This window comes from Pelodiscus sinensis, chromosome 2 (genome assembly GCF_049634645.1).
Source record: "Pelodiscus sinensis isolate JC-2024 chromosome 2, ASM4963464v1, whole genome shotgun sequence".
Classification (NCBI taxonomy): domain Eukaryota; kingdom Metazoa; phylum Chordata; order Testudines; family Trionychidae; genus Pelodiscus; species Pelodiscus sinensis.
This window is the reverse complement of record NC_134712.1, coordinates 77,998,805-78,012,610: the sequence shown is the minus strand read 5'-3', so window position 1 is coordinate 78,012,610 and position 13,806 is coordinate 77,998,805.

The following is a 13,806-nucleotide window of genomic DNA, read 5'->3' as shown; positions in this document are numbered from 1 at the left end:
GAGTCACAGAGAGGCTAAATGACTTGCACACCATCTCCAAGCACTTCAACAGAATCAAGGTCTCCAATTTTGCCCACTCTTGTGATTTTATCCTGAGGCTTAAGCTATTTGACGTCATGTAATAGCTTGTCTACAGGAGATTGGGTTTTATGTGAGCAAATCACAGCTTTTATTTGTTAAAAAGCTAGCGTTTAGCCCTGCTGGATATAGAGAAAAAGCTTGAAAGGGCAACCAAAGTGCCACCCTAAAGGCACAGCAACCAGGGGGGGAAAATTAAATGGGGCATGGGGTAGAAGAATTTAGGTTTTTTTAATCTCCTGATTTTTGGGGACTCAAGATTTATGAAAGTTTGACACTGGTAATACTGAGACACCTGGTCCAGTTTCCTTGCCACTGAACCACATACGCTCCCTCCAAGGGACTTTTGGATCAGGAAGGTTCTTTATCAGATAAGGAAGGGGAAAAAAACAACAAATAGAGTTAGCCTGTGATCAGCTGCATGGAGGCACTTTAAAGCTGGTAGCTGCAATCTGTGAACTAGCTATAAAACATGCCCTTTCAGAACAGAGCCCATTCAGCTCTCCACTTGTCAATTGTAATATTCCACTTGAAATGTAATTGAACTGTACCAAATCCTGTTGTATAAGGCTCCTTGCCCTCCCTTTGAAAGTAGAGAATTATTCTCTCTTGGTTACAGCTTGTCAAGTCTTGAGGCTACAGCCATCTGTGTTAATCTCTGAGCAGTCCATTCTTATTCATCATCAATAAGAAGTCCAAGGAGCAGCCATGCTGAAGAAGCCCTGTACTGACAAGCATAATAAAGAAACAAAAGCTGACTGGTTGAGATTTTTCGCTCCCATGTCTCTCCTACATCCTAACTCTTGGGATACAACTAATCAGAGTCTTTAAATGAAGAGGTCACAATAGGCTCACACTGAAAGATTTTTTTTTTTTAAGTTCAACCCCATTCTCTAATGGATCTGGGTAGGAATGACTTGCAGATCGGGCTGTCTGCCAGTCTGAAGCAAGAAGAATGTTGATGCTGTTTTTCCCATGCTTTAGTTTTTAGCTCTCACACTTGAAGCCACCCTTACATTTTCTGTTAATTGCACTGGCACACATGTACTTCTTGTAAAGTGGCTATAGATCAGACTGATCAACCAGTGGCAAAGCAGACCGAGGCAACACTTGCATATTCAAATGTATTTTTCCTTCTCTTGCCTGCTCTCTAGTGACAGAGATAGGCTTTAGATTCTAGAACAGGAAGCAAGTGACTGCCTTAAAACATCCACCGAGTTCCTTTTGTTGAGAGCCGATCACATGAAGTGCTGAGTGCCTTATGCATGTTGCTATCTTCAACAGACATTGAAACCTCCTTGTAAGGCTGTATCCTTACTGTAAAGAAGGGTAAATTCTTTGGATATACTTCTCAGAAGTTCTTCTGCTTACTGCTCTGAGCTGAATGAATTTGATAATTTCCTGTGACTTTAGGGCAGCTGCATGAAACATCCTACATTTAAGAGGCAGAGGTGTGCACTTATGTCTTCAGGGAGTACTGGAACAAAGATAGACCTCCGTATGAGAAATGCTCCATGTCTTGTTTCAACTTGAGTCCAAAGTGACTGACCACTTGATAACAAATAAGTCACATGACAGAAACGCAACAGAATTCCTGCAGGTTTTCACCAGCTCCAAACCTGAAGGAACTTTTTATTCAAACATGCTTCAGCACGTCTCTTTTAAAATGAAAACACTAGTAGTGTATGTGTTTTATAAGATCTAGGACACTTACAAACAGACATTCATAGTACAGATTGCCCCTCCCAAAAGCGACACTTTCTGATCTGGCAGCATCCAGATGTGCCTGGACCAGAGAGCCATGGGAGCCTAGTGGTAGGAGGGTTGGCAGTGGGGGGACCAGGGCAGGAGCCCGTGGCAGCCCACAGCAGCAAGGGAATGGAGCCAGTGCCCCCAGCAGCCCACAGCAGCACCGGGCAAGAGCCCCTGGCACCTTGGCTGGGGCCAGAACCTGTGACCCAGCAGCCTCAGGGCTTCTGGCAGCCCAGCTGGGGCAGGAGGCGGAGGTGGAGGCAGAAGGTCCAGCAGCTCGACCAGGGCTGGGAGGTGGGGGGGGGGGGGCACAACAGGTGGAGAGCCAGTAGCAGGGGACCTCTCTTCATCTAGCAAATTCCCTCATTCAGGACCAGTTAGGTCCCAAGGATGCCGTACCAGGGAGGTCCAACCTGTACAGTTTTGGTTTTTTGCACAATGCAGTCAGAGCTTAGCGCAAAAGATTATCCTCAAGCTTTACAATGGGCAACTGTAAACCATTAAGACATTCCAAATTAGCAGCTCTGTACTGCTTTAACTACAATATTCTTCATAGAAAGCTTTAAGCCCATGGCTAATCTGCCTGGTATTAGTGATGTTATTCCTTTTCCATCTATATTTGATAGAAACTAGGAAAACAGTACTCCTCTCTCTTTCGGGTATGTTGTAACGTTTAAATCTTCCCCCTTTTTTCCTCTTCTTCCTTATACTGTAAATAGAAATAGCCAAACAAATGGTATTACTATCCACTATGGGTTTCCTAGGCACTATATCAAGGCACAGTCTTGGGAACAGTTGTCTTCTTTTGCTGAGTTGGTGCAAAGGTTACTACATGCAATTCCAAACCAAACATGCTAGTCAACCCTTCTCTGAACAAACATTCATTAGCTAAAGAGAACAAAGCACTACATTTAAATATACAGCTCTGACATGAAGCTTTACATTTTATTAACACACTTACAGAATGGAAGTTTCTGTTTGCTGTAACGCTACCTTTGGAGTCCTGTACTGAGGCCAACTTGGAACAGGCAACAAGCTAATCCTCCCCAAGCAAACTTTTGAAAACACTTGCATCAGCCACCCAACACCTCAGTTACCTTATCTGTATAATGGGAATAAGTTTGCCTTTCTCCTAGGGGATGGTGTTTGGCTCCACTGAGTAAGAGTTATGAAGTACATCGAACTATCAGAAGCAGTCAGTAGAACGTAGAAAGAGAATTCCGGATATTCTTGGCTCCCAGCATTATGCACATTCTCTAGCAATGAGGCATGTTGATGGATAAGGTTACTACTCTTTTACCAACCTTTGCATTTCCCTGAAGTGTTTGGAAATAGGTAGAGCCCTATCAAATTCCTGGTCCATTTTGGTCATTTTCGTGCTCACAGTATTTAATAATTTCATTATTTCAGCTATTAAAATCTGAACTTTCATGGAGTTGAAATAGTAGGGATCTAATCCAAAAAGAAGTTGGAGGAGGCAAGATTATTATGGGATTACCACCGGCAGCACTGGCTTCAGGGATGAGCAGGTGAAAAGCAGCAGCTGTTGTCCAGATGTAGGATTACCAGGTGTCCAGTTTTGAACCAGACAGTCCGGTATTTGAGCTTTCTGTCCAGGAAACAAATTGAGAAAATACCAGATATATAAATGTCCAATATATAATTAAATAAGTTTTATCATCATCATGATCATGAGTATCAGAACGCAGTTGCATACTGCGTGGCTGGTAGACACACTCACGCAGGAGGGGGTGGGTGGGGCCAGCTCAGGATGGAATCCCCAGGGCTGGACTCGCCCATGTGCCCCACCGGGACCATGCACGGGACGGGCAGTGCCCCGGGATCTGCATGCACCTGGGCTAGCCCCGCTTCCCGCCAACCGGTTCCTCTTCCGCCCCCTGCTTCCTCCCGGCCAGCCCCACTCCCCCTAACTCCCTGCCAGCCAACCCCACTCCCTGCGACCGCCTCCCAGCCAATCCTGCTCCCTGCCGGCTGGTTCCACCTCCCTCCCCCCGATGTCCCCCAGCCAGCCCCGCTCCCCCTGACTCCCTCCCGACCAGCCCTGCTCCCCACCAACTGGTTCCCCCACTCTATCCCACCAACCCTGCTCCCCCACCACCTCTCCTGGCCAGCCCTGCTCCCCATCAGCCAGTTCCTCCCGCCTTGATCTCCCCTGACCAGCCCCACTCCCTCCACTGGCCAGTTCCCCCCAATCTCCTCCGGCCAGTCCTGCTCCCTCCGACCCTCTCCCGACCAGCCCTGCTCCCCACGAGCCAGTTCCCACCAATTTCCCTCACCAGCCTCGCTCCCCGCAACCTCCTCCCAGCCAGACCTGTTCCCCGCCAGCTGGTTCTCCTCCCCATGTCCCCCGGCTAGCCCCGCTCCTCCGACTCCCTCCCAACCAGCCCCATTCCCTCTGCAGCCAGTCCCTCCCCCCCAATCTGAGATCAAATGTGTCTGGTATTTTTGTTGAAACCATCTGGCAACCCTATCCAGATGTTGCCGGACCAGTGTCCCGGTTTAGAGAGCTTCAACCTGTACTTGAAGGTTGACCCAAACTTACTTCCAGTCCTTATATTCCTAAATACATGTGTTCTGCAGTGTCCTGGAGAGATCAGATGTTAAATGTTCTTTGCCCCTATAAAGGATCATTATTCAACAGTTTGCTGCTTTAACTGGAATTATCAAATAGTTCATTTTAAATACAGCACAGAATTGGTTTAGATTAAAAATAAAACAAGTTTATTAATAAAAGGAGACAGTGAATTCAAGTTAGCAGGTACCAAATAGTTAAAAGAGAAATAAAGATACATTTTAGCTACTAGAAATCATTTAACAAGCTAGACTTAGTTCGAGAGAAAATCCTTACATGTAGAGCCCTTCAAATCCATAGATATCCGCTTTCTATCCATAGGTATTCACATTTGCAGATGCAGGTACAGATTTCCACAGGTCATTTTTGCAGATATGGATGCAGATACAGATACAAATTTTGCAACCACTTACAGCTTCCCAGTAACATGGCTGACCAAATTCTCAAAGGGTATGTCTACACTACCCCGCTAGTTCAAACTAGCGGGGTAATGTAGGCATACTGCACTTGCAAATGAAGCCCGGGATTTGAATTTCCCGGGCTTCATTTGCATAAGCGGGGCCCCGCCATTTTTAAAACCCCGCTCGTTCGAACCCTCGTGGAATGAGGAGTAATGGTAGTTCGAACTAGGAAGCCTAGTTCGAACTACCTAGTTCGTGCCCCGTGTAGCCGCGCGGCACAGGGTTCGAACGAGCGGGGTTTTAAAAATGGCGGGGCCCCGCTTATGCAAATGAAGCCCGGGAAATTCAAATCCCGGGCTTCATTTGGAAGTGCGGTATGCCTACATTACCCTCCTAGTTCGAACTAGGAGGGTAGTGTAGACATACCCAAAGTCAAAAGGTGGTTCCTTTGTCTTGTGAGCTATGTATCTGAGACACACACACACAGGGAGATTCCTTTTCTTTTTATAGTCCAGTTCACGTTTGAAGTGGATTCTTCTGACGATTACCCTTCAAAGCAAAGTTTATTCAAAAACTAATAAAGGTGACTTGGAACCTGGTGGTGAAGGAGCTCTCCTTTGCGTTTGCTGAGATGTTAATTGTCTCTTGCCATCTCCTCTCCATGCTATCTGAGGACCCTGTTTACTATTTACATGTAAAGTGAAGTAAATATTGTTTGTTCAGGATACTTCTGCCTGGGCAGGGCTGCATCGCTTTGAATGAACATTATGCTGGGGGATTTTATACCTTTAAATATAATGCAGCTACATACATTTCACCATAACATTATTGACTAGCAAGTTATTAGTTTTCAAATGATACCTCACAAGGCATCTTTTGTACAAAGACCATTACAGTAGTTTGTAGGGTGTAAATACTGGAGTTATTTTGGTCACCATGTGTTGCCATTTTAGCCACACATAACAGATATAACATGATCAAATTTAACTGCATATTATATAAATTTAGCAACAAAGCATGAGCAAAATATATTGAATGTGATTGTCAAATCAAAATTCAATATCAGTTAGCTAAGTGTATCAGTTCCATGGTGATTTAAACTTTTTGCCTCTAGCCATCTTAGCACTAAAATAAATTCATTCATTAAAGGGCATGACACATTGTTCTCCTCCAAATAATGGGGGAAAGTATATTTTTCTCCTTTTCACTCCCTCAAAAGCAACTAAGCAAAGATGGCTTAGATGTCTCACCTGCTCCCACCCTCCAAAAATCCACTTTCTTGCAGAAACCAGACCTGCACATTTTCAGCCCCAGAAGTGAAGTTATAAATTACTAAAGCCAGGAAACTGGCACAAAAGCAGTTACACAACTTTCACTCTAGTGGACTGTGACCAGTGCCTGGTATAATCCATCTTGAAAGGGACTGAAAGAGTCAAGTGCTTGTGGTAAATGCTAATCAAACAGACCATGATCATGTATCACAGTTTTAGAAGCAAAATATCTTTCTTTTTGCACGACAAAAATCTTCCAATCTCAATTTTTCTTTTCACCATCACTCCTCGCTCCTGCCCCCTTTCCCCCCCACACACACCACTCTCTAAACAAAATCAGCTTGTCCATGTGCTGCCTGTCTGAAATGGGATTAAAATTTCACATTGATCTGTTGCCTGGCTTACAGCAACAGATGATCTGCTTGAAAGCTGCTCATTCAGCTTCTGCCATGGGCTAAACACGATTTGCTGTAACATTTTCTTCCACCTCCCCCTCCTCTTTGGTTTACAGACAAAACACAAAGTAGAAAGGATTGTTCTTCCACCAGCACTCAGCACAGCTCTTAGTCACTAGGCACTGTTCTGCAATACCACTCAAACAACCTTTATGACACTTCAGGGTTTCACCCAGTCCAGGAAAAGGTTGGATCAATTCACTGATTGCCCTGTAACCCTGGGTGCTTCTGTGCTGTGCAGCTTTGGCTGAGCCCAGACACCAGCACTGTTCTTGCAGCACATTGACCTCCTCCTGGCTGCCACGAGCCTGGTTATTCCTTATAAGGTGACAATAAAGGCCCGTCAAGTCCCATGTCTCCCTTGCAGTGACCTCTCACTGATAAATATGCTGCTTCCAAAGAGACACAGCACACACATTGCCAAAAAACTGGACAGTCTTTACGACAAAGGATTAATGGACACAAATCAGATATTCAAAATGATAACACAGAGAAACCTTTTGGGGAACATTTTAACCTGCCCAGGCACTCACTAATGGATCTAAAAGTGACTATACTATTACATAGCAATTTCAATAAACAGCTGGAAAAGAGGCTAAAGAAATTGCCTTTATCTGCAAATTTGACACCTTTAATAAAGGTCTGAACAAAGATCTGACCTGGATGGGTTGCTACACTCAACACCCTAATGACATCAAAAGTTAAGTATCGGGCACTTGCAGCCCACTCTTAGCCTCATTTAGTGTGAACACTCTAATTGACAAGTTTTTTCCCCCTTCTCTTTCCCTCCCCATCTTCCCTTTTTCTGCTATTTATTTATAACTCTGGAACCCTTGCTCCATTCATCTGAAGAAGTGGGTTGTGCCCACAAAAGCTCATGAGACCATCTACATTTTTTGTTAGTCTCTGGTGCTGCAGGTCCATTAATTGTTTTTTAATTCTTTTCACGCACCAGCCTGTTAGTTTACCTGAAGATTCCACTCTTCCGTGTAATACATAGCACTGAGATAGTTTTGTAATAAAATGAACCAATATTTAAATGATAAGCAGGAATAGGAGAGACAGATGTGGGTGCTTTCTATGACTAAAACTTAGGTTCAGCATTATAATCTTTATCTGAGCACTAGAGTCAGTTCCAGCTACTCTTGATTTTTAGGCCAAGAAGGTCCACTTTTCATGAGCTCATAGGACACTGCTCTTTGCTCCTTAGGTAAGAGATGCAAAAATGGCTCTCTCTTTCTGCTTATATTTCCCAAAATCTATTGTCTCTGGTTGAAGAGCCACGAAGGCTTCATAGGGGAGCAGGCTCCATCCCCTGTCATGAGCATTAAGTGGTCTAGCTTCCCAGCCGGGCTCATTTGGCTTGATGGCTTTGTTTATCTCAGACGTAGATGTCCATTACATTGTCCTCTAAAGTATTACCTGCCTCAGTTTACATTGGTGACACAGGAAAACAGGCAAGACAACATTCTTTGTATAACACAGGCCGATTTTACTGCTTGCTAAACACTCTTTAAAAATATATTCTCAGTGGACACTTACAATTTTATACATCTCCCATCCATACATCATGCAATAATATTCATGATCAGCATGTTACCAGTTTGCATATGGCTAGGTCTAGACTATGGGGCTTTATCGGAAAAAGCTACGCAAATTGTGCTCTGGAATTTGCGTAGCTTTTTCCAATAGCTTTTCTGCCATTTGGCCTAGTCTAGATGGGGCCAGATGGCAGAAAAGCCTCCTCTTTTGGCAGAGCCCTTATGCCTCGTGAAACAAAGTATACAGGGGCTTCCTGAAAGAGCACGTTTGCTCTTCTGCGAAAAAAAGTGGAAGAGCAAAAACATTCCTTGGACACAGCGGGGTATCCTGCAAAAACCCCGTAGTCTAGACGTAGCCTCTGATACATTACTTGATCCCAGTTAGGCCTGATGTGAATTATGATACTTTATGATGACTTATGGCAGTCGGCACTGAGGGACTCCCTGGGTCATAATCCTTGGAAAGTTTACTTCACATGTGTTACATACACTAACTTATTGTCAAGGTCCCCCTTTGTTTGTTTGTTTGTTTGTTTGTTTGTTTGTTGCAAATTAAGGGATTATTGATGTTTGGGGGGAAGAGGGAAAGTAGCTATATTCATCTATCGTGTTGTATCCTAGGTGAAGGTCTACAATATGACTCTCTACCTTTGAGTAAATATGTTCATAGGCTCCTTGTTTTTGCAAAATACTTTATTATCATTTTTGTTCAGGTTATTTGCCATGCAGAAGATTTCCAAGTTTGCTATAAACTCATCCTTGTGGAGATTAACACACCTCACTTCTTCCCCATCTCCAGTATCAAAGTGCAAAGATCACAGGGCCATGGGAAGCGATGACAGATTAAAAGAAAACAGAAGTGTTTCAACAGTAGAGATTATATTAATGTTGCAAGCACATCAGGATCCATAAAGCCTCCAGCTGCAAATTTTCATGGTAACAAAAACAAACTGATATAGAAAATCATTTACAATGAATGCCCCCATAGGCTATATCATAGTAATGTTATAACGAGCTTGCCCAAGCTCACAGGCAGAAAGTCTATAGCTGAGCAGGAAATTGAACATGGGTGTCCTGATCCAGGCTAGCACGCTTAATATGGGACCATCCTTCCTCTATGAAGCCTGCAACACAAGGCAATGACAGTACCACAACTTGCCTTCCTGAAGTGGTGATTCCTTGCCCAGCACAGCTGCCCCCACTGGTGGATAATGGAAAACAAATTGTACCACTGGCGCTGCAGGAGTGAATTAAGTTTTCAACCAGCCTTATTCTTTTAGCAACCACCTTTGAAGTTCACCTAAGATGTGAAACTTTGCAAGTTGCCTTGTGCAATTACAGTGTTATGAAAAAGTTACTAATGATCTCCTCTTCCTTTGGAGAGCCCTCTTGTACCCCTCAGATGCCCCCTGCACACTCTTCCATGCCAAGAACAAAACAGGATGCTTGTTAGACCCCAACAACACTAACTAGCTGATTATGAGAAACCAGAGGTTCTCCCACTGTTTTACTGACAAAGCCATCATGATGTATTTGGATTAAATTCAATGCCACAGTGCTTTTACAGTGAGCAAGTTCCCGGTGGCTTAGGTTGAGGTGGTTATTGTATGATGTCATTACAGGACAGAATTAGGGTTGTTTGGGTGCTTTTCTGACCTTATGTTTGGATTTCTTTTAGGTGTAACCCCAACTCTGAATTTCCAGGGATTAACTTGTGTGGTTGTGGAATAATTACAATATGCCTGTAGTAGTTTTTACCCATAAATTACTGACATTTACCGCCAGCCTTAAACTCCGTCTTACGCATAGCTTTTTGTCTAAGAATTTATATTAAAGAGATTAAATCTACGGGATGGCAGAAATTAAGACTCACTGTCAGTTTTACTATTGCTGAAGGGGTTTAATCCCCTCTACTCACATTAGAGGTTGAAAAATTAGAACTTTTTTTTTCCATGGAAAAAAAAATCACTCCTCTTCTGCTCCAAAGTTTGTGTGTCATAATTAAGAAATTTTTACTAGTTCTAGAGCTGGCTGGAAACAAAATGATTTTTTTTCTGGGGGTGGGGTGGGGGGAGACAAAGAGCTCATTCCACCCAACCATTCCATTGAAATTTCAAAATTTGGAAAGCTTCTACAGCTCTGATGCTTTCCCTGTAGCTTCTAGTGATGCTGACCAACTCTTGAGCTTGTATTAGCAGCTGAAAGGAACATTGTCACATGGCTTAGGCCTGAAACAGTGCAGGGGAGGACTCTGGAGTAATTTTTACTCAAAAGCTAATCACAGCGAACAAGAAGCTGGTTCCACAGATGAGCTCAGTTCTCCTCCCGAAAGCTCTTTGTAATGCTACATCTTAGATGTACAAGTGTGTGCATGCACGCACCAGAGACTGTCACCCCACAATTGTCTGCCTGGATCGTGCTTCCCTTTCCAGTGCTCTTAGTTCTACATCAGTGGTTCTCAACTCTCTTCAGTCCACGGACCATCAGGCCAATCACAAAATTTTCATGGATCACCTCCTTTTTGAGACATGGTAAAAAAGAGCAGACAACGAACATTTTGGTTTGAAATTTATTTCTCACTAACAGATTTTTGGTGCCTGCCCACGCCGTGTGACTTTGGACAATGTTCCTGTGGACCACCGAAAAAGTAACCAGGGGACCACCAGTTGAGAACCACAGTTCTAGATGATACTCAGGCTCACTCTCCCTGACTGGGGCTGTCTTTTCCCTTCCCCAGCAGTACCTGCCTTCTTCCATAGAAGCCAGCAGTGGGTATTTCCTTTCTATCCCTTCTCAGAGAAAGATATCCTGCTTGTTCTGCAACCAGCAGACACAAAGCTCAAGTGTTCTTCCTTCTTGCTCCCTCCAGTGCTGTCTGCTTTTCAGCAGGTGCTCTGAATGTCCCTTAGCTGTGGTTAGACATTCCCCAGAAAAATGTGGCAGGGAGAACTGAAGCCACTGTGATAGCTACACGCACACAGCACTGCTGGGAACTGTTTCCAGTTCATTCTCTTCTTGCACCAGCTGGAAGATGGGAAGGAAAACACACTTTTGTCCCCCTCATCCTTAGTGTCAGGCCGGGGGGACATCTGCTGCAATTAGACCTGTTGTGGGTCTACTTTGAAGTTTTCCCATAAAATGCCATCTTAGGGTTTCATGTCTATTGAATCTAATTGGTCCCAGACTGAAATTTACCACTTTTAGGAAGTAAAAAGTTACTTGGTTTTGCTGCACATTTAACTCTGGGGTCTCTCCTCAGCAGCAGCCTGGAGAGTGCTGGCCAAATTAGCTCATTGGTCAGTGACACATGTGCAACACCCCTTTCCGCCAGCTGGCACAGGTGTAAGTGATTGGAACTTAGCAAACAATTCTATTGCTGCAGGAGAAGGGACTGAGTCCAGCTCTCCCTCTTGACCCTGCAGAGCAATTTTAATTAGTCACTAAAGTGAGCCAATGTGATTCTGAATACACAAAGGTTGACATTCAGCCCTGTGCAGCTCTGGAGTTCCACTTGAGCCTATTTTAATGACATATAAGGCCTTGTGCTGGCCATCGGCACAGAGGCCAGTTTCATCCAAAAGCAGCCGATCTGTGGAGTGTCCTGTTTACAGCTCCTTGGCACAGCAGAGCCAAACATTACTATGAAGTACCAGTTGGGGAGGGGGTGGGGGTGTTGGTTGCCATTCCCATGTGATATTGGAAATACAAACACAGCAGCATGGTGCTAGCAAAGGGAAAGGAAAGCGATTAAACCCAAGTGAAAATAACCAACCCAGCTTGTTAAATGTAAAGAACAAAAAATAAGAACCAAATGGGTTTCATACTGATGAAGACTCCAGTTCAATGGCCCTAAAGGCTGAAGCCTACCACACTGCCTGTGCGACCTGGTCTCTGGCAAAGCAAGCTTCCTCCATCTGCCCAGCCCACAGGACTTCAAGGCAACCTCAGAGGACTAGGTTAGTCTCCATGCGGTCTCAACCCTTGGCTTCTGCCAACAAGGGTACAGTTACATTGGGTGTTTCTTGGCAGACCCTTGTCAATTGAGAAGGTGACTGAGGTGAATAGCTCCTTTCAGACAAGGCACTTTTTATAGTGTGTAAAAACTAGAGTGATTAGGGGAAACACAGGAAAGGTCCAGACTATAGCTGGCCCTTGACATCTGGACAAGAGGAGATGTGCCTAAGAAGCCATGACTCATAGGAGGGTCCAGCCACAACTGCAATCCCTGTGCTCTCCCTGCCAACCAGCTGCAGCCCCAGCCTTTGCACAAGGAGCAAGGAAGAGGCTTGGCACTGGCGCCATTGTCCCCTTTCCCCTGGCTGGCAGAGCTGACCAGTCTTACAGCAGAGAACCAAACAGATGGGGCAGAATCTGCATTCTCCAGGAGCTCAGTGCCTCACGAAGCTGCTTCTGGGGGCTGGACAGTCTGCACTACCTCAAGATTCATTGATTCCCAAGGCCAGAAGGACCCATAGGATCCAGTCAGACCTCTTGAAAAGCACAGGCCAGTTTGCAATCCATTTCATGTTGATTTTGTATCGCTCCAGTTTCCTAACCAAAATGTCACACAGTAGCAAGTCAATACACCTTACATATAAGAACATAGGAACATAAGAACGGCCGTACTGGGTCAGACCAAAGGTCCTTCTAGCCCAGTATCCTGTCTGCCGACAGTGGCCGACAGTGGCCAGCATCAGGTGCCCCAGAGAGGGTGGACCGAAGACAATGATCAAGCAATTTGTCTCCTGCCATCTCTCTCCAGCCTCTGACAAACAGAGGCCAAGGACACCATTTTATCCCCTGGCTAATAGCCTTTTATGGTCCTAACCTCCATGAAATTATCTAGCTTCTCTTTATCTAGCTACTCTGTTATAGTCCTAGCCTTCACAGCCTCCTCTGGCAAGGAGTTCCACAGGTTGACTACACGCTGTGTGAAGAAGAACTTTCTTTTATTCGTTTTTAACCTGCTACCCATTAATTTTATTTGGTGACCTCTAGTTCTTTTATTTAGGGAACTAATAAATAACTTTTCTTTATCGGCCCTCTCCAGACCACTCATGATTTTATAGACCTCTATCATATCCCCCCTCAGTCTCCTTTTTTCTAAACTGAAAAGTCCCAGTCGCTTTAACCTCTCCTCATATGGGACCCGTTCCAAACCCCTAATCATTTTAGTTGCCCTTTTCTGAACCCTTCCCAAGGCCAAAATATCTTTTTTGAGGTGAGGAGACCACATCTGTACACAGTTCTCAATCCAAGAAAGGACCTTTCCTCTTATCCCATGGCCATGTAATTTATACAAGAGCCTTTGGTGAGGGACCTCGTCAAAGGCTTTCTGAAAATCCAAGTATACTATATCTACTGAATCCCCCTTATCCGCATGCTTGTTAACCCCTTCAAAGAACTCTAATAGATTAGTAAGACAGGCTTTCCCTTTACAGAAACCATGTTGACTTTTGTCCAACAAATTATGTTCTTCTACATGCTTCACAATTTTATTCTTTACTATTGTTTCGACTAATTTGCCCGGTACTGAAGTTAGACTTACCAGTCTGTAATTGCCAGGATCGCCTCTAGAGCCCTTTTTAAATATTGGTGTCACGTTGGCTACCTTCCAGTCATTAGGTACGGAAGCCGATTTAAAGTATAGGTTACAAATTACAGATAATAGCTCAGCAATTTCCCATTTGAGTTCTTTTAGAACTCTTGGATGAA